Source organism: Vulpes vulpes, chromosome 4 (assembly GCF_048418805.1).
Source record: "Vulpes vulpes isolate BD-2025 chromosome 4, VulVul3, whole genome shotgun sequence".
Lineage (NCBI taxonomy): Eukaryota > Metazoa > Chordata > Mammalia > Carnivora > Canidae > Vulpes > Vulpes vulpes.
Window position 1 is genome coordinate 54,184,834 of NC_132783.1, and position 21,589 is coordinate 54,206,422.

Sequence of the window (21,589 nt, forward strand, 5' to 3'; positions counted from 1 at the left end):
CATGGAGACTGCTTCTCCCTCTGCCTGTGTCTCTACCCCCTCTCTCTTGTGTGTGTCTCTCATGAATAAATAAATGAAATCTTTGAAAAAAAATTTTGGATGATGATATCCTTTAGAGTGAATTTAACTTTACTGCACACAAATCAAGTATGAATGGATCACTTTTGTTTGAGTAGAAGTTGATCTGTTTCTGGGTTGCCTATATTCTCAGGGCGTAGACCTCTGGGACCACAAAAGCTTGAAGTTTCCAATTGATAACTTGCAATTCCAAATTTCATCTATGTAGCCCTGACAGGTGTTGACACAAAATTAACAGACCTTTATAGAAATTTTAAAGAGAGTTTTTGTCTGGTTTTGGAATCAGGGTAATGCTAGCCTTATAGAATGAGGAAATGGAATTCCTTCCATTTCTATTTTTTGGAATAGTTTGAGAATAGTTATTAACTCTTATTTAAATGTTTGATAGAATTCCCCTGTGAAGCCGTATGAAACCATGCTCAATATGTTGGCGTATAGTTTTTCATAATGTTCTCTTAAAATAGTTTGCATTTCTGTGGTATTAATTGTTATTTCTCCTCTCTCATTAGTGATTTTATTTATTCTGGTTCTTTCTCTTTTCTTTTTGATAAGTCTGACTACAGCCTTATCAATTTTATTTTATTTTATTTTTTTCAAAGAACCAGCTCCTGGTTTCATCCTTCTGTTTTACTGTTTTTATTTGTTTCTATATAATTTATTTCTGCTAGAATCTTTATTATTTCCCTTCTTCCACAGGCTTTAGGCTGCATTTATTCTTTTTCTAACTCTGTTAGGTGTAAGGTTAGGTTGTGTATTTGAGGTTTTTCTTGCTTCTTAAAGTAGGCCTGTGTTGCTGTATACTTCCCATATACTTCTTTTTATGACTTCTTTTGCAACATGGCAAAGGTTTTGTTTTTGCTTTTTTTAAAAGATTTTATTTATTTATTTATGAGACACACACACACAGGGAGAGAGAGAGAGAGAGAGAGAGGCAGAGACACAGGCAGAGGGAGAAGCAGGCTCCATGCAGGGAGCCCTACGTGGGACTTGATCCTGGGTCTCCAGGACCAGGCCCTGGGCCGAAGGGGGCTGCTAAACCACTGAACCACTCAGGCTGCCCATGGCAAAGGTTTTGGACTGTCATGTTTTCATTCTCATTTGTTTCCATGTACTTTTTTCTTTAAAAATTTTCTTTGATCCATTCATTCTTCAGTTGGATGTTCTTTAGCTTCTTCAATGGATTTGTGGTACTTCCAAATTTTTTCTTGGTAGTTGACTTCAAGTTTCATAGCACTGTGGAAAATATGTTTGGTATGATCTGTCTTTTTGTACTTGTTGAGGCCTGTTTTATGACCTACTATGTAATCTATTCTGGAGAATATTCCATGTGGACTTGAAAAGAATGTATATTGTGCTGCTTTAGGATGAAATGTTTGAATATATCTGTTAAGCCCATCTGGTCCAATGTGTCATTCAAAGCCACTGTTTCCTTGTTGATTTTCTGCTTAGATTATCTGTCCATTGATGTAAATGGGGTGTTCAAGTCCCCTACTATTATTGTATTGTTATCATTGAGTTCCTTTATGTTTGTAACTTATTGTTTTATATATTTGGGTGCCCCCAAGTTGGGCACATAAATTTTACAATTGTTAGATCTTCTTGTTAGATAGATCCCTCTATTATGATGTAATGCCTTTCTTCATCTCTTGTTACAGCCTTTGGTTTAAAATCTAGTTTTTCTGCTAGAAAAGAAAACAATAAGCCAATATCTCTGATGAACATGCATGCAAAAATTTTCAACAAAATATCAGCAAATGGAATCCAACAGTACACTAAAAGAATCATTCCCCGTGATCAAGTGGGATTTATTCCTGGGTTGCAACAGTGGTTCAGTATTTGCAAATCAATCAACCTGATATACCACATTAATAATAGAATAAGAATCATATAATCCTCTCAATTGATGCAGAAAAAGCATTTGACAAAGTACAGCATCCCTTCCTGATAAAAACCCTTAACAAAGTCGGAATAGAGGGAACAGACCTCAACATTAAAGGCCATTATGAAAATACACAGCTAATATAATCCTCAGTATGAAAAAAATGATGCTTTTCTTCTATGGCCAGGAATAAGACAGGGATGTCCACTCTCACCACTGTTATTTAACATGGTACTGAAAATCCTAGCCTTAGGAATCAGACAACAAGAAGTTATAAAAGGCATCCAAATCCGCAAGGAAGAAGTCAGACTTTCACATTTGCAGACAGCATACTGTCTATGGGAAACCCAAGACTCCACCAAAAAATTGGTAGAACTGTTGTATGAATTCAGTAAAGTCACAGGATACAAAATCAATGTACAGAAATCTGTTGCATTTCTATACACCTATGATGAAACAGCAGAAAGAGAAATCAAGGAATTCATCCCATTTACAATTGCACTAAAAACCTAACCAAAGAGGTAAAAGATCTTATGCTTTGAATACTATAGAACACTTATGAAAGAAATTGAAGATGACACGAAGAAATGGAAAAACATTCTGTGCTCATAGATTGGAAGAAGGAATATCATTAAAATGTCTATATTACCCAAAGCAATCTACACATTTACTGCAATCCCTATCAAAGTACCAACAGCGTTTTTCACAGAGCTAGAACAAACACTCCTAAAATGTGTATGGAACTACAAAAGACCCCCTATCGCTCAAGCAACCTTGAAAAAGAAAAGCAAAGCTGGAGGCATCACAATTCCGGACTTCCAGTTATATTGCAGGGTGATAGTAATCAAAAAGTATGGTATTGGTACAAAAACACACAGAAGAGATCAACAGAACAGAATAGAAAATCCAGAAATGGACCCATAACTATATGGTTAATTAATCTTTGACAAAGCAGGAAAGAATATCCAATGGCAAAAAGGCAGTCTCTTCAACTAATGTTGGGGAAACTGGACAGCTACATGCAAAAGAATGAAACTGGACCACTTTATTACACCATACACAAAAATAAATTCAAAATGGATGAAAGACCTAAATGTGAGACAGGAAACTCAGAATCCTAGAGGACACAGGTGGTAACCTCTTTGCATTGGCCATACCAACTTCTTGCTAGATATGTCTCCTGAGGCAAGGGAAACACAAGCAAAAATAAACTATTGGAACTACATCAAAGTATGCTTCTGCATAGTGAAGGAAATAATCAACAAAACTAAAAGCAACTTTTGGAATGGGAGCATATATTTGCAAATAACAGTTAATCTAATAAAGGATTAGTATCCAAAATTATAAAGAACTTATCAGGGATCCCTGGGTGGCGCAGCGGTTTGGCGCCTGCCTTTGGCCCAGGGCGCGATCCTGGAGACCCGGGATTGAATCCCACATCGGGCTCCCAGCTCATGGAGCCTGCTTCTCCCTCTGCCTGTGTCTCTGCCTCTCTCTCTCTCTGTGTGACTATCATAAATAAATAAAAATTAAAAAAAAAATTAAAAAAAAAAAAGAACTTATCAGCACCCAGCTCAACACCCAAAGAACAAATAATCCAGTTAGAAAATGGGTGGAAGGGCAGCCCAAGTGGCTCAGTGGTTTAGTTCCGCCTTCAGCCCAGGTCATGATCCTGGAGACCTGGGATGGAGTCTCACGTCGGGCTCCCTGCATGGGGCCTGCTTCTCCCTCTGCCTCTGTCTCTGCCCCCCCCTTCTCTCTCTGTGTGTCTCTCATGAATAAATAAATAGAATCTTTAAAAAAAAAAAAATGGGTGGAAGACATGAATAATGATCAATCGTTTTTCTAAAGAAGACATACAGATGGCTAAGAGACACATGAAAAGATGCTCAACATGGCCTATCATCAGGGAAATACAAATCAAAATCATGATGAGATACTACCTCACACCTGTCAGAGTGGCTAAAATTAACAACTCAGGAAATAGCAGATGTTGGTGAGGATGCAGAGAAAGGGAAACTGTTTTTACACTGTTGGTGGGAATGCAAACTGGTGTAGCCACTCTGGAGATCAGTATGGAGGTTCCTCAAAAAGTTAAAAATAGAACTACCTTATGATCCAGCAATTGTACTACTAGGTATTTACCCAAAGGGTACAGAAGTACAGATCTGATGGGGTACATGTACCCTCGATGTTTATAGCAGCATTGTCAATAAATATATAATGGAATATTACTCAGCTATCAAAAATAATGAAATCTTGCCATTTGCAACAGTGTGGATGGAGTGTATTATGCTAAGCGAAGTAGGTCAGTCAGAGAAAGACAAATACATACCATATGATTTCACTCATGTGGAATTTAAGAAACAAAACAGATGAACATAGGGGATAAAAGAGAGGCAAACCAAGAAACAGACTCAAGTATAGAGAACAAACTGAGAGATTCTGGAGGGGAAGTGGGTGGAAGGATGGGTTAAATGGATGGGTTATCACGGAGGGCACTTGTGATGAGCACTGGGTGTTGCAAGCAAGTGATGAATCACTATATTCTACTCCTGAAAGTAGTATTACCCTGTATGTTAACTAACTGGACTTTAAGTAAAAACTTGAGACTATAAAAAGAAAATTTTAAAGAGAAAGGAAAAGAATTTTATTCAAGCCCAAGTTAGGACAGCTGCCTGGATACATAATCTTCACAAAGAAGAGAGTACTTTGGTGAAGGAACATTTGGTGCAGGGTTGTATATGTCTTTTACATAAAGGGAAACAAATCATAGTGATGAAGGACATTCCTGAATGTTACAGATTTTATTTTATTTATTTTTTATTTTTTTTAAATTTTTATTTATTTATGATAGTCACAGAGAGAGAGAGAGAGAGGCAGAGACATAGGCAGAGGGAGAAGCAGGCTCCATGCACCGGGAGCCTGATGTGGGATTCGATCCCGGGTCTCCAGGATCGCGCCCTGGGCCAAAGGCAAGCGCCAAACCACTGCGCCACCCAGGGATCCCTGTTACAGATTTTATCTTATGATTTTAGCATATGTAAGGCTGTGGGACTTTAATCTTAAGGGAATCAGGGAGGTTTATTTTTCTTATCTTTATGTTTGGAATACTCCTTTTGGTCATTTTTTTTAATGAAGCAGATATGCAGTAGGTACTCTAGGCAGCAATAGGGACTATGCTTTGAGGTTTTGCTGAGCTATTTTGACCTTAGTGGGAAATGTTGAAGTATAACTTCCTGGAAGCTTAAGAGCAGGGCCCCACAAAAGTTAAAAGGTGAAAATTTCCTATCATTTCCCCCTTTAAAAAAAACCAGAAACAACAACCCTTTTTTTTGAGTAAGCTCTACACCCAGTGCGGGGCTTGAGCTCATCATGACCTTGAGATTTAGAGTCATAATGGTCTCCTGGCTAAGCCAGCCAGGTGCCCGACATTTCCTTTTGATCAATAATCTTTCCTCAGGAAGCAATGATGATCAACTTTATGTTTTTGTGTCCCTTGATGTCAGGGTGACTGGCTTGTCTGCCCTGGGTCCCTTAAGTCCCTTGTTGCTAGGTATGAATATATATAAATTTTATATATTATTTTTTTACCTAGGGTTTCTTATTGCAGGGAACTTACTGTAATGTAAGTGGTGGGAAGCTTAAAATTTATATTATGTTCTCTATTAAGTCCATTTGGCAAACAAACATAATATGTGTGCTTGGCTTAGGTTGTCTGGTTTTGCATTTGGTAATAGCATTTATGACAAAGATACATGGACAGTAAAAGAATTCCATTAAGTACAATTTGAAGGAATCAATGTGACATTGAAGTAGACATGGATAGGAGAAAACCCCAAAGAATCCTCTATATACATCTTGATGAAAGGATGGGGAAATTTATGATTATTTATGAGGAAAGCAGGAACATGTGCATCAAGCAAACATATGTTCCCATGTTTACTTTGGGGAGGGGGAGTTAACATCAAACATCAGAACTAGAGAAAATTCTGTCCCTGACCAGGAGGTTATCTTAGGGCTATGCATATGCTCCAAGAGCTGGTATAGCCTGGATGGGCTCATTGGCTCAGGTGTGGAATGCAGGGCTTTGCTGTTCCTAGGCAGGAACCGTATTGGCTGACCTTGAGTCCAGGCTTTTGCAGAGATAGCTAGTAAGTTTGTTGGTGGGGTCTGAAAAGACACAATAGCTGATGAGGGGGAAACAGTTCTCTGAAAAACAAGCTTTAAACTTTCTGCTAGTTTTAACTTCATTAACACTGTGGGGCACAGTTTCAATTCTTCTCTGAATTACAGTCATTTCTCTTTTTTTAATTTAAGTTTTTTTATTTTTTAAACTTTTAAATTTTTAAAGATTTTATTTATTTATTCATGAGAGACACACAGAGAGAGAGAGGCAGGGTCACAGGCAGAGAGAGAAGCAGGCTTCATGTAGAGAGCCTGATGTGGGACTCGATCCCTGGATTCCAGCATCACGCTCTGGGCCAAAGGCAGACACTCAACCGCTGAGCCACCCAGGCATCCTTACGGTCATTTCTCAGCCTTGAATTGGGATGATGAACTGTCTGGGTACTTCTTTATCTCCTCAGGTGAAGTAGCTTTTGGATAAAGAGCAGTTTTTGTAAATCTTAGCTGTAATATGCCTATGTGCAGAGTTAAGAAGTTTTTCTGTTGTTTTGTTTTGACCTATAGGTCACAGCCACAAGGGAAATAGAAGCAACATGGAGTCAGACAGGCTAAGGTTTTCTCTGTTATAATTCTCCTTTGTCAATCTTCTATTCCATTTTTGTGGAACATGGGCAGAAGTCTGTCTTCTGTAGCTGCTTCAAGCTGATTTAAGGCACAGTGGGGCTTTTGAATAAAAGGATTTGACATGGTGTAGGACATAATTTTTGGTCCCTTGTTTTAATGGAGGGGGTATCAGAGGTAGTTGCTCATCTGAGAACTTGGATCTTTTCCTACATCGTTTGGCACTATATACGATCATTAACTTTATTCTGAAATATGTTCCGAGCAATAGTAACAATGTAGTTAAACCCAATATTTTCATTCCCTCTAAAATTGGTCTGATACCAATGGGTATCCAAGAGCATATCAGTAAGTAGTCCTGGCCACCTTGAAAAAAAAGAAGAGGGGTGTGGTGGTCAAGAACCTGTTGTAGCCAAGTGGCTCAGTGTTTGATTTTATTTATATGGGTTCTTATTTCTGAGGAGGAGGTAATATGGGTGTGGCAAGTGGTATTAGCTGTCATATAAATTCTGCCTTGTTCGGCAAGCAGTCAGGTAAATTACTAAGAGACATTTCTTTGAAAACCAAAGAAAAACCCGTTAATGGTTGGAACAAATTTTAAACCCAGTATCTGAGTCCTGAGTGCTGCCAGTGAGATTTCTAGACGTGGGGCTCAAATAGAAAGAGAGCCGGCAGCAGCAATCTGATGGTTTTTTTTTTGCTTTATTGTGAGCATGTCTCTGGTGATCCTTCTGAGTGGCCCACAGAGCAACAGGCACTGAGATTGTTTAGATATTCTAGTGTATATAGTCTACTATGTAAATATGGCAATTTCTCTAAAGTTTATCTCAAGTTGTCTAGCTTCAGTTTGCAGGGCTTCTAGTGAAAGGGCAGCTTTCATTCTTAATGATTTTAAGATAAGAGAATGGGAGAGGATTAGAAGCCTTAGAGAGTCATTGCCAGATATTTGAGGAAACCAGAAGAATTCAGGATCCAGCCCAGTTTTACAAGCAAACAACAAATGCTCAGAGATAATTAATTAGAACTAAATCTAATTCTTTATTTAGAATTCAATACACAAAAGTGTATTATTAAAATGTAATTTTCACTCTAAAGTGACTTTCATTCCTGTCAGAGATAGCCAAATTGACCAATTTGTTTGTAAAGTAAGTCCAGTTTTAACAAACGTGGCTTAATGATTTACGGAAGTACAGCAAGAACAGTAATTGAGCAAATAGGTTCTTTTAAAATCTACTTTTTTGGAACTTTTATAAGGAATTTCAGATTGAGCCTTTAATACTTTTTAAGATCAAGAGCCAAATCAAATATATGCCATCAGATTGTACTGCAGTATCTGTAGATTTGAGTAAATTCCTCTCTTCTTGAGGTCCTCCAAATATCCTAGGTTTCCTGCAACTGTCAGGAAGTGACATTCTTTACTCACCTGGTAAGGCTGCTGGGAACTCTGTAAGCAAGGTAGCAGGCCAACATCTCCAAAGGGGTTTATTGGTTTCATATAGTCAACCATGCTTCCTTAAAGTTGTCTGGTCATATTTGAGTCTATGTATGTCTCTCAAATATGACATTCCAGTCAAAGCCTTGGTATCATAACCAGTGTTTCCAGTAACATGGAGAATAGAATCTTATTGATCTTATGTAAATAATTATAAATGCCACAAAAACAAGAACAATCACTGAGAGTTTCTATATTCTGGAGGGTTCAGGTAGGGAGAAAAATGTTTTAATATGCTCACAAAATAATATTTTATTATATTTTTGTAAACCATAAGTATGTTAAGAGAAGAATATTCCTTAAATCTGGAAGGGCAGAGCCAGCAGTTTTAAATCAGAGTTGTGAAAACTAATTATTTTTTCTTAATTCATTTAGTCCTATTGTTATTTTTGTTTTTTTGAGTGTAGTTTCTTTGTTAGAGCTAGGGATTCTTAGTTTAGTTTTGTGATCTTAAGGGTATCAGAAACCTGTAATTGTCAAAAGTCCTTTTTGTGAATCTCCTTGAAGTTGAAATGCATTTGCAAGAGCATCAGAATAATAATTGTAAATGACAAAAGACTCAAATGGACCTGGTTAAACATCTGATGAGAGTTCATTATAATGCGATTAACAAGGAAATCTGGTTATTTCTGTGATATACAACACTTTAACATTTCAATAATTAAAATTTTAAGTGATGACAAAACTTTAGGCATATTAAAACTTTAGGAATTTTTAATAATTTTTGGAATGTTATATAGCATTTACCCATGTAATATAACCTAAGAAGGTTTATCAATATTTGTTTGACAATGTTTCCCATGTAATCTGACATACCAAATAAACAAGCCTAATCAGTCAAAAAAAATCTTTATTTAGAATTCAAAATTTCAGGAAGTTTGTTAAAAATATAAAAAAATTTTAAAGCACATGCCTCATAGAATTACAGATCATTGTAAAACTTAAAACTTAATGATCTATTTAACCAAAGTGGTAATGAGAGAGTCTATAGAAAGTTATATAGTTCTTAGCAAACCTCAGCTTCTTTAATATTGACAAGTTTTAGTTTTCTTTCTTTATTTATTCATGAGAGAGAGAGAGAGAGAGAGAGAGAGAGGCAGAGACACAGGCAGAGGGAGAAGCAGGCCCCTTGCAGGGAGCCAATGCAGGACTGGATCCCAGGACTCCGGGATCATGCCCTGGGCCAAAGGCAGGTGCTAATGTAATTAAAGACCTGATAAAAACAAATATAGAAACTTTTTTTTTTTAAAGATTTATTTATTTATTCACGATAGACATAGAGAGAGAGAGAAGCAGGCTCCATACCAGGAGCCCAACGTGGGACTTGATCCCGGGACTCCAGGATTGTGCTCTGAGCCAAAGGCAGGCGCTAAACCACTGAGCCACCCAGGGATCCCCCAGAAACTTTGTTTTATTGGTCAGATAAAGAAAAACACTTTGTAATTTCTTATCAGGAGCGGACCAACAATCTAAGAAAACCTTGTCTTTTTTAACAGAGAGAAAAACCTAATTTTCATTTTATACCACTTTTTTCATTTTATTTCAATTCCAATTAGTTATCAATTCCAATTAGTAATTAATTAATAAGAATTCCAGTATTATTAGTTTCAGGTGTACAATATAGTAATTCAGCACTTCCTCATAACACCCGGAGCTCATCATGACAAGTGCACTCCTTAATCCCAATCACCTATTTAACCCCTTCCCCTGGCCTCTTTCCCTCTGGTAACCATGAATTTGTTCTCTATAATTAAGAGTCCGTTTCTTTTCTTTATTCTTTCTTTTTTTAAGATTTTATTTTTAAGTAATTTCTACACCCAATGTAGGGCTCCAGTTCACAACTCTGAGATCAAGAGTTGCACACTCCACTAACTGAGCCAGCAAGGAGTCCCAGCCATCTTCCTTCCCTCCTTCCCTCCCTCCCTCTTTCCTTCCTTCCTTCCTCCCTTCCTCCCTCCCTCCTCCCTCCCTTCCTCCCTTCCTCCCTTCCTTCCTTCCTTCCTCCCTTCCAGCAGGAGAAGAGGCAGAGGGAGAGAATATCCAAGCAGACTCCTGATGAATGTGGAGCCTGATGCTGGGGGTGGAGGGCTCAATTTCGCCAGCCATGAGATCAGGACCTGAGCTGAAACTAAGAGTCCAATGTTTAACAGACTACGCCACCCAGTTGCCCAGGAGTCTATTTCTTGATTTGTCTTTCTTATTTTTTTCCCTTTGCTCATTTGTTTTGTTTCTTAAATTCTACATATGAATGAAATCCTAGATTTGTCTTTCTCTGACTGACAATTTTGTTTAATGTAATACTCTCTAGTTCTATTCATGTCATTGCAAGTGGCAAGATTTCATTTTTTATTGCTGAATAATACTCCATTGTACACATACATTACAACTTCTTTATCCATTCATAAATCAGGGGACACTAGGACTGCTTCTATATTTTGGCTATTGTTAAATGATGCTGCTATAAACATAGGGGTGCATGTGTCCAGTTGAATGAGTGTTTTTGTATTTTTAAGTAAATACCCAGTAGTGTGATTACTGGATAAGGTAGTTCTATTTTTAGCTTTCTGAGGAACCTCCATGCTGTTTTCCAGAGTGGCCGCACCGGTTTGCATTCCCACCAACAGTACTAGAGGGTTTCCCTTTCTCCATGTTCTCATGGAAACCTGTTGTTTCTTGTGTTGTTGATTTTAACCATTCTAACAGGTATGAGGTGATATTGAATTGTTCTTTTGGTTTGCATTTCCTTGATGGTAAGTGATGATGAATATCCTATCATGTGTCTGTTCACCATCATTGTTTTCTTCATTGGAAAAATCTCTGTTCCTGACTTCTGCCTATTTTTTAGTTGCCTTAATTGTTTATGGGTGTTGAGTTGTATCAATTCTTTATATATTTTGGATACCGACCCTTTATCCAATATGTCATTTGCAGATATCCTCGCTCATTCTGTAGGGTTGGTTTTAGTTTTGTTGATTTTTATCTGCAGAACTTTGCTGTGCAGAAGCTTTTTAATAGTTTAATAGTTCCCAATAGTTCTTTTTTGCTGGTGTTTCTCTTGCCTCAGGAGATATATCTAGGAAAGGGTTGCTAGGGCTGATGTCAAAGCCTGTGCTGTCCTCTGTGTTCTCTAGGATTTATATGGTTTCAGGTCTCACATTTAGGGCTTTCATCCATTTTGGATTTATTTTTGTGTATGGTATGAGAAAATGGTCCAGTTTCATTCTTTTGCGTGTAGCTATTCAGTTTCCCCAGCACCATTAGTTGAAGAGACTACTTTTTTTGCCATTTGATATTCTTTCCTGCTTTGTTGAAGATTAATTAATTAACCATATAGTTGTGGGTTCATTTCTAGGTTTTTTATTCAATTTTTATCTATGTGTCTTATTTTTGTGCCAGTATCATACTGTTTTGATTACCACAGCTTTGTAATACAGCTTGAAGTCCAAATTGTGATGCCTCCAGCTTTGCTTTTCTTTTTCAAGATTGCTTGGGTTATTCAGGATCTTTTGTGGTTCCGCATGCATTTTAGAATTGTTTGTTCTAGCTCTGTGAAAAATGCTGTTGGTATATTGGTAGGGATTGCAGTAAATGTGTAGAGTGCTTTAGGTAATGTAGACATTTTAAAAATATTTGTTCTTCCAACTCATGAGCATGGAATGTCTTTCCGTTTCTTTGTGTCATCTTCAATTTTTTTCATCAGTGTTTTATAGTTTTCATAGTACAGATATTTCATCTCTTTGGCTCGGTTTATTCCTAGGTATCGTATTTTTGGTGCAACTATAAATAGAATTATTTTCTTAATTTTTCTTTCTGCTGCTTCATTATTGGTGTATAGAAATGCAGCATGTTTCTGTACATTGGCTTTGTATCCTGTGACTTTACTGGATTTGTGTATCAGTTCTTAAAATTTTTGGGTGGAGTCTGTCAGGTTTTCTATATATATATAGTATCATGTCTTCTGCAAATAGTGAAAGTTTAACTTCTTCCTCGCTGATTTGGATGCCTTTTATTTCTTTTTGCTGTCTGATTGCGGTGGCTAGCATTTCCAGTACTATATTGAATGAAAGTGGTGAGAGTGGACATCCTTATCTTGTTCATGACTTTAGGGGAAAAAATTTTCAATTTTTCTCCATTGAGTATGATGTTAGCTGTGGGTTTTTCATATAAGGCCTTTATTTATTTTGTTGAGGGATGTTCCTTCCAAACCTACTTTGTTGAGGGTTTTTATCATGCATTAGTGTTGCACTTTGTCAGATGTTTTTTCCACATCTATTGAAAGGATCATTATAGTTCTTATCCTTTCTCTTATTGATATGACGTGTCATTTTGATTGATTAGCAAATATTGAAGCACCCTGACAACCCAGGAATAAATCCTACTTGATTATGGTGAATTTTTTTTTTTTTTGATATATTGTTGAATTTACTAGTTGGTTTGCTCGTCTTTTTTAGAGGATTTCTGGATCTGTGTTCATCAGGGAAATTGGTTTGTAGTTCTCTTTTTTTTGGTGGTGTCTTTATCTGGTTTTGGCACCAAGGTTATGCCTCATAGAATGAATGAATTCCTATTCTACTCTTTGGACTTGTTTGAGAAGAACAGATATTAACTCTTTAAATGTTTGGTGGAATTCACCTCTGAAGACTGGTCCTGGACTTTTGTTTCTTGGGAGGATTTTTTATTTTTTGTTTTTTGTTTTTTTTTTCTTAATTTTTATTTATTTATGATAGTCACAGAGAGAGAGGCAGAGACACAGGCAGAGGGAGAAGCAGGCTCCATGCACCGGGAGCCCGATGTGGGATTCGATCCCGGGTCTCCAGGATCGCGCCCTGGGCCAAAGGCAGGCGCCAAACCGCTGCGCCACCCAGGGATCCCTATTTTTTGTTTTACTGATTCCATTTCTTTGCTGTTATGGGTCTGTTTAAATTTTCTATCTCTTTCTGTTTCAGATTTGGTAGTTTATATGTTTCTAGGAATTTGTAGGAATTTATATGTTTCTAGGTAGTCTGATTTGTTGACATATAGTTCTTCATTATATTCTCTTATAATTGCTTGTATTTCTGTGGTGTTGGTTGTCATTTTTCCTTCCTCACTTGTGACTTTACTTGTTTGGATCCTTTCTTTTTTTCTATGAATAAGTCTGACTATGAGTTTATCAATTTCGTTAATTTTTTCCAACAACCAGCTCCAACAACAGTTTCATTGATCTGTTCTGTTGGGGTCTTTTTAGTTTCTGTATCATTTATTTCTGCTCTGATCTTTATTACTTATGCTGCTTTTAGATTTTGTTTTTTGTTCTTCTTTTTTTTTTTTTTTTTTTAAAGATTTATATACTTGACAGAGAGAGCAAGAGAGAGCAAGAGTGTGAGCAAAAGCAGAGGGAGAGGCCCACAGAGGGAGAGGGAGAAATAGGCTCCTGCCAAGCAGGGAGCCTGATGTGGGGCTTGATCCCAGGACCCTGGGATCATAATCTGAGCAAAAGCAGATGCTTAACAAACTGAGCCACCTAGGTGCCCTTGTTGTTCTTTTTCTATATCAGTTTATTTTTAAACTCTTTTATTCTGATGTTAGTCAGTCTTGACCATGTATAAAATAAGATTCTTTTCTAAAGATTCTTCTTCACAAACATTCTATAACTTTCCTTTTCTTTCAGACTTTGTCTTAAACCTTTCTTTTTTTCTTTTTTAAATATTTCATTTATTTATTCATGAGAGACACACAGGGAGTGATAGACATAGGCAGAGGCTACCCCCTGCAGGGAGTGTGATGTAGGACTTGATTCCAGGACCCTGGAATTACAACCTGAACCCAAGGCAGACCACTGAGCCACTGAGGTGCCCATTTTTTTTTTTTTTTTGAGAGAATGAGAGAGAGAAAGCAAGAAAGTGTGAGCAGGGTGGAGGAGGGAGAGAGAGAGAGAGAGAATCTCAAGCAGACTTCATGCTCAGTGCAAAGCCTGACATGGGGCTCAATTTTAGGACCTTGAGACCATGACCTGAGCCAAAATAGAGTCAGATGCTTAATTGACTGAACCACCTAGGTGCCCTGTAAGCCTTCTCTCTATAAAGCAATCAGTCTTATTTTAGGACATAATTACTTTCTTTTCTTTCAACAAAAATGCATTATCATTTCATTTATTTATTTATTTATTTATGAGAGAATATTTATTCTTTTTTTATAAATAAGAAAGATTTTATTTATTTATTCATGAGAGACACAGAGAGAGGCAGAGACATAGGCAGAGGGAGAAGCAGGCTCCATGCAAGGAGCCTGATGTGGGACTCGATCCTGGGACTCTGGGATCATGCCCTGAGTCCAAAGCAGACGCTCAACCGCTAAGCCACCCAGGCGTCCCATCATTCTTTATACCTATCTCCCACACCTCCTATTTTCCTGCAAGAGTTGCTTGCTTTCTCATTTTTAGCAGTCTTAATTACATTTAGCAGATTTTTTTAAAAAGATTTTATATTTAAATAATCTCTATACCCAACATGGGGCTCAACTCAAAACCCTGAGATGAGGTCAAGAGTCACATGCTTTATTGACTGAGCTGGCCAGGCACCATATATTTAGCAGAATTTTAACTCTTCTCTCTCTCTTTTTTTTTTTCTTTAGAGTACATATGGGAGGGGCAGAGGGAGAGGAAGAGAATCTTAAGCAGGCTCCACACCCAATGTGGAGCCTGATGTGGGGCTCAATCTCACAACTCTGAGATCATGTCCTGAGTGGAAATAAAGAGTTGGATGCTTAACCAACTAAGCTACCCAGGTGCTTCCAGAATTTTAACTCTTAGAAACCTTAGTCTCCAGTGAAAGTTAAGTAGTAACTAATTGTGTACTATTATACTAGTATTCTTCAGATTGGCAAATTTATGAATACATTTCACAAATTTTAGAAATGTGTTTTTTCATGGTATAATGTATTTTTAAAAATTTTGTTTATTTATTCATGAGAGACACACAGAGAAAGGCAGAGACATAAGCAAAGGGAAAAGCAGGCTCCCTGTAGGGATCCTGATGCAAGACTTGATCTCAGGACCTCTGGATCATGACCTGAGTCAAAGGCAGACATTCAACCACCGAGCCACCCAGGTGCCTCCATAGTATAATTTTTAATAAACCATAAAACATATTTACCAGCTGACCCAAGTATCTTAGTTTCTCTGTGATAAGACAAAAGCAGAGACCTTTTGTTTAGTAATAAATGTTTCTGTATTTTATCTTATTTGGAAAAAAACGGAGATATCAATGAATTCAACCCAATTTTTAATTTAGCTGAGCAAAACTAAAGTTTTAGGTTACCAGAGATTTTAAAAGCTATAAACCTTTTTATTTAACCTAGTTGCTCTTAACCATTACCCATGAAAACTTCATGAGACAAATTCAATTATCATTTTAAGTCATTTTTGCTGACAAAGTGCAGCAGATACAACATGAAGTTAATAAATTCAGTAGAATAAAATCTGATAATCTGCATTATATTTGATGTTGATAACTACAAAAACATGTTTAATTAAACCAACAACTTTTGGGGAGAGGTTTCTTTTTTTTTAATTTAAATGCAGTTGATTAACATATAACATATTATTAGCTTCAGAGGTAGGGTTCAGTGATATTTCAGTTGTATATAACACCCAGTTCTTATTACATCATATACCCTCCTAAATGCCCATCACCCATTTTTCCCATCCCCCGCCCCTGGCCTCCAGCAATGTTCAGTTTGTTCCCTCTGATTAAACATTTCTTATGGTTTGTCTCCCTCTCTGATTTCATCTTATTTTTCCTGGATTGGTTTCTTTAGTAACCAGAATCATGCTGTATGTATTATTCTTTGATGTACTTGTTGTAGATGTTCTTAGCCTAACACACTCCTTTTATCCATTACATCTTCCACAGAATTAGGGTCACTATTTGGGTTGCTTCATTCTGCTGTTATAATTATGCCCATTTTTGTGCACAAACTTGAGCACAGGTGCTGGTAAGGGTGTGTTGACTTGGCATCAAGCAGGTGGCCAGCAGTGCATGTTGACTTGGGCAGGAGGGCGGTTGAACTGTGGGCTTGGGACCAACAGGTTGATGGAATCAGGGCATTGTGTGTGGAGGGGATGTGGTTGGTTTTGCTCCTGGTCATGAATTCCTTTAACTTTCATTTTTCTGGGAAACCATCTCTCCTTCTATTCTGAATGGAAGCCTTGCTGAATAGAATATCCTGGGCTGCAGATTTTTTTCCTTTTAGCATTTTGAGTATATCATGCTGCTCCCTTCTAGTCTGCAAAGTTTCTGCTGAAGAATCCACGGATAGCCTTATAGGGTTTCCTTTGTGTGTAACTGCTTTCCTTTCTCTTGCTGCCTTTTTTTTTTTTTCTTGCTACTTTTAAAATTCTCTCTTTATCATTACTTTTAGCCATCTTATTTACTTTGTGTCTTGGTGCAGACTCTTTGGGTTGGTTTTGTTGGGTACTCTCTGTGCTCCTAGTTCTGGATTTCTCTTTTCTTCCCCAGATTCAGGAAGTTTTCAGCTATTATTTCTTCAAATAAATCTTCTGCCCCATTTTCTCTCTCTTATCCTTCTGGGTCCCTATCATGTGACTGTTATGCTTGACAGGGTTGTTGAGTTTCCTGGATCTAGTCTCGTTTTTTTCCCCCTCTCATCTGCTCAGCTTGATTACTTTCCATTACTCTGTCCTCCAGTTGCTGATCTGTTCTACTTCCTCTTGTTTGCTATTTATTCCAGGTGAGTTAATTTCATTTAGTGAGTTCATTATCTCTAATTGGTTCTTTTTTAGGTTTCCTGTCTCTTTGTGGAGGGTCTCATGGCAGTCCTGCACTCCTTTCTCAATTCTAGCAAATATCTTTATTTTTTTTAAATAATTAAAAGAAATCTACACCTTTATTTACTTTTCATTAAGTTTATTTATTTATTTTTTTAATTTTTTTTTCTTATTTTATTATTTATTTACAATAGTCATACAGAGAGAGAGAGAGAGAGAGAGGCAGAGACACAGGCAGAGGGAGAAGCAGGCACCATGCACCGGGAGCCTGACGTGGGATTCGATCCCGGGTCTCCAGGATCGCGCCCTGGGCCAAAGGCAGGCGCCAAACCGCTGCGCCACCCAGGGATCCCTTAAGTTTATTTTTTAATATTTAATTTATTTATTCATGAGAGACACAGAGAAAGAGAGAGAGAGAGAGGCAGGGACACAGGCAGAGAGAGAAGCAGGCTCCATGCAGGGAGCCCGATGTGGGACTGGATCCAGGGACTCCAGGATCACGCCCTGGGTCCAAGGCAGGCACTCAACTGCTGAGCCACCCAGGCATCCTGACTTTTCATTAAGTTTAAATCCTTGAGGGGTATAGCATCACATGGATTCTCTGGCCAATGGTTTTAGCAGGAATGTTGCTTTGGAATTTTGCACGAACCATGCCACTGTTTACATAAGCATGACTTACTTCTTCCTGGATTACTCTGGTTTTGTTTGGTTTGCCACCAGGAGTCATGGTGTTGTTCTTTGCTTTGTACACATAAGCACATCTCTTGCACAGATAGAACTCATTTTCAGCTCAAGCATAAACATCTTCGATTTTAAGAAGAGCTGTGTGCTCCCTCTGCTTCTGGAGACCCCGCTTAGAGCCAGCAAACATGGCCTTGGACCACAGTCTTCTACACATACCGTTGTTTTAGGAGTCCTGTTCCTAGCTGGTCTCCACAGGCTCCAGGATGGCAGAAAGAGAGCTCTAGCGAGTATCTTTATGACTATTACTTTAAATTCACTATCAGATATATTACTTATCTCCATTTTGTTCAGGTCTCTTGCTTGATTTTGTTCCACTCTTTCATTTGGGATATAGTCCTGTCTCCTCATTTTTTCTGTTGCAATGTCTGTTGCTCGGTTAGGAAAGTTAGCTTTGTCTCCTGCACTTGAAAGTAGTGGCTTTATGAAGAAAAGGTCCTGTAGTGCCCCACAGTGCAGTGTCTCCTTCTCACCTGTGTTCCCTGTAAAGCCAATTGTTCCCCACTGGCAGTTTAACTTGGGCCTCCTGTGAGGAAATCTGAAGTGCGTGGTTTAAGTTCAGGAGACCCCTCAGGTCTCTTTATGGTGATGTGGGAACTTTGAACTTCATAAAGAGGTGACCCAGCAGCTTGGGGTGCTTTATGCTCTTGGATAGTGGGGGTAGGAGGAGCCAGGATGGGTGGGGCAGGAGGCACCAGGGATGGTATAGGAGCTGGCTGCTTCAGCAGCCCGAATGGTGGTATAGGAACAGGAGGAGGGGGAGGTGGAGGCAGAGGTGGTGGCAGAAGTGGCCAGGGTGCTCCTGGCAAGGCCAGAGGCAGATTCCAAGTTTGTACTAACTTTCTTTTTACTTTATCTCCTGTCTCTCCCTCTTGCAAAACAGGCTTTTTCTCTGGTTGCTTTTCAGCCCTCTAGGGCTGGGGAGGTGGGAGAACAGACAGTGTGGGTTGGGCATTGGTTTTGGTGCTTGTGTCTGTTGGGGTGGTTTTAGGATTTTCAGTGTTTGCCTGTCTTCCTCCCCCATTTCCTCATTATTTTGACCCTTGGGAAGGGGGTCATTATTTTGACTACTTGACTTATCTCTTTGGACCATCAGTTGGGTTCCTTCCCCTGAAGCATCTTTATTATGGAGTAGTAGAAAAGCCTGAATGTAAGGAATTTTATCTCAGATCATGTGAACCTGAAAAACATTTGAGCCATTTTTATCTTTGAGTTTTAGAATGCCCAATTTCTACAAGCTCTTGCCTTTAATCTAATTAAATAGAGCTCCTTTACAAATTAATTTTAGCATTACCATCTGGAGGTAGAGAAAATATCTCATTTGTAGCACATATGGGCACATATACAAATGAGATGCAGATAAAATTTAACCTGTTTCAGTAATATTTGTGGAGAGGATATTAAAAAGCCACTTTGCAAATATCTTCCTTTTATTAAAGCAAATCTGAATGCAAAATAGCATTATAACTTATGGATCTTTTATTTATTTTTTTTAAAGACTTTATTTATTTATTCATGAGAGACACACACAGAGAGAGAGAGGCAGAGACAGGAGCAGGCCCCCTGCAAGGAGACTGATGTGGGATTCGATCCCAGATCCCGGGATCATGCCCTGAGCTGGAGGCAGATGCTCAACGGCTGAGCCACTCTGGTGTCCCGTAATTTATGGATCTTTTAAATAGTTATTTTCTATTTCCAATTAGAACATGGTCAGTTTTGTCCACAGATAGCAACAAACAAACAAATGAAGACCAGAGGGGGAAAAGAATCCCATAAAAATCCCCAAAAGAAGCCCAGAATACCTTTGTGAGCATTGGTTCCTCCGCAAAAGCCAGGCGTTTCACTGATTAAACCAAACGGTTTTCTAGTTTCTGGCTGCTTAGTCCTACAGCTGGCTTTCTCTAATTGTATACACAAGAAAACTAATCCAGACATGTCAAAAAAACCCCATTTGGGATCTGAGACTCAGGTTATCCTTAAATTTTCCCATTAGTAAGCACTTGCAAGTATATGTTCTACAGGTATTATACATAGAACCTGCCAGAGTTTCCTGTAGGTGGTTGTTGGTTTTCCGGGGGCTATTCAGCTTTTGAAGCCTGGTTCCTCATTCCTTTTAATTTCAGTTTTATTTTTAGAATAAGGTTTGAATAAGATCTAAAGATACTAAGTGTGGTGGATCAAGAGGGCGCTGCTTGTGAGTTACTTTCAAAAGGCTGTGATACACCTGCCGATGCATCTTAGATTCTCTCAGTGAAGCCTAAGACCATTGAAGGGGCTGGGACACTCGGATGACCAATCTTTATGTGTACATCCCTAGACGAGCCAGTCATTAAGTACCTTATGAGATGGGATATTCCTGTGGGACCCCTATAGGTCTTGAAGAGCATTCTCTGACACTTCTGCTAGGCTTTTGGTCACTAGAAAGCTTCATTTAGCCAGAAGGAGCAAATATCCCTGCTCTTCAGAGCTGAATGATTCAATTTTTCATATTTCTAGCAAGAAAATTAACTCAAGCCTTATATTAATAGTATACCCATTAGTATAATGCCAAATTAAAACAACCAACCCATCAACTCCAATCCCTCTAGGTTATTCCCACCTAGGGAACATTCCCTATAACCCTCAACAGCTTGAATAAAAGGACCACCAGCTTAAATTAAGATGGTCCATACATCAGGAGATCTCACCTGATACTTCTGTTGAGGTGCTGAGAAATCAGAGAGGCACAAAGGGCCTGTGCTGGTACCCAGGGCTGAGTTCCAGAGGACCCCCAGGTAATCTCACGAGAGTTGCTGTCCACCAAGAAATGTCAATGCAAAATGAACAAACCTTTAAAAAAATTTTAAAGAGAAAGGAAAAGTTTTATTCGAGCTCAAGTTAGGACAGCTCCTCAGGGTATATATCATCTTGACAAAGAAGAGATCGCTTTGGGGAAGGAACATTTGGTGCAGGGTTATATGTATTTTCTACATAATTAGTTACAAATCATTATGCTGAAGGACATGCCAGAAAGTTCCAGACTTTATCTTAGGCTTTTAGCATGCACAAGGATATATGATATCGTGGGGAACCAGGGAGGTTTGTTTCGTTTTTTCTTATTTTTATGTTTGGAATACTCCTTAGTTATTTTTTTAATCTTTTTGTTTTAAATTTTTATTTGTTTATGATAGTCACATACAGAGAGACAGAGAGAGGCAGAGACACAGGCAGAGGGAGAAGCAGGCTCCATGCACCGGGAGCCCAACGTGGGATTCGATCCCGGGTCTCCAGGATCGCGCCCTGGGCCAAAGGCAGGCGCCAAACCGCTGCGCCACCCAGGGATCCCAGCCTTAGTTATTTTTTTGAATAAAGCAGACATACAGTGTGTACTCCAGGCAGAAAAACAACCTTTGCTTTGAGGTTTTGCTGAGTCATGTTGACCTTGGAGGGAAATGTTAATGTACAGCTTCCCATGGAATCCCGGGAGCAGAGCCCACAAACGTTAAAAGTTGAAAATTTCCTTTATCATTGACTCCTTAAATATCTGTTCAGCTTTTTAGCCTCTAGCAGACTCTTTCTGCCTGGTTTTTTGAATTTTGCCCATGTGTGGAATTTGGCTTGATAGAAAAGAGCACAGAATGTCGACTTTGCCTTTGTGTTCCCTGCTTTCCAGGATTTTGGCTCTGCAAGTCCTGACTGCTTTGGTTACTATCATCAGAGAGAACTCTTCAAATAGTTGCATCTTACATTTTATCTATTTTTATGGTTATTCTTAGGAGGATGCTTGGTTTGGAACAGCTAGTCCATCATAGCCAGAGAGAAAGTTCTTCGTAGGTAACTTTGATTTTTAAAAATTAAAGCTAGGATTATCAACTATTCTTCAATTAAAAAACAAACAAACAAA

The 21,589-nt window shown here is 38.4% G+C and overlaps 1 protein-coding gene and 1 pseudogene across 5 annotated transcripts in view; one reads left to right on the forward strand and one right to left on the reverse strand.

Moving 5' to 3' along the window:
* Positions 1–21,589, forward strand: part of ABCG2 (ATP binding cassette subfamily G member 2 (JR blood group)) — a 144,565-nt gene that overhangs the window by 74,399 nt on the left and 48,577 nt on the right. The window contains exon 1 of one of the 5 annotated variants that reach the window (XM_072754955.1): positions 21,462–21,519. The exons of the other annotated variants lie outside the window; for them this stretch is intronic. The gene's annotated coding sequence lies outside the window, so the exon portion shown is untranslated. Of the gene's footprint in view, positions 1–21,461; positions 21,520–21,589 lie in introns of those variants that run through there. 5 annotated transcript variants of the gene reach the window in all.
* Positions 17,531–17,863, reverse strand: LOC112919661 (large ribosomal subunit protein eL33 pseudogene; annotated as a pseudogene).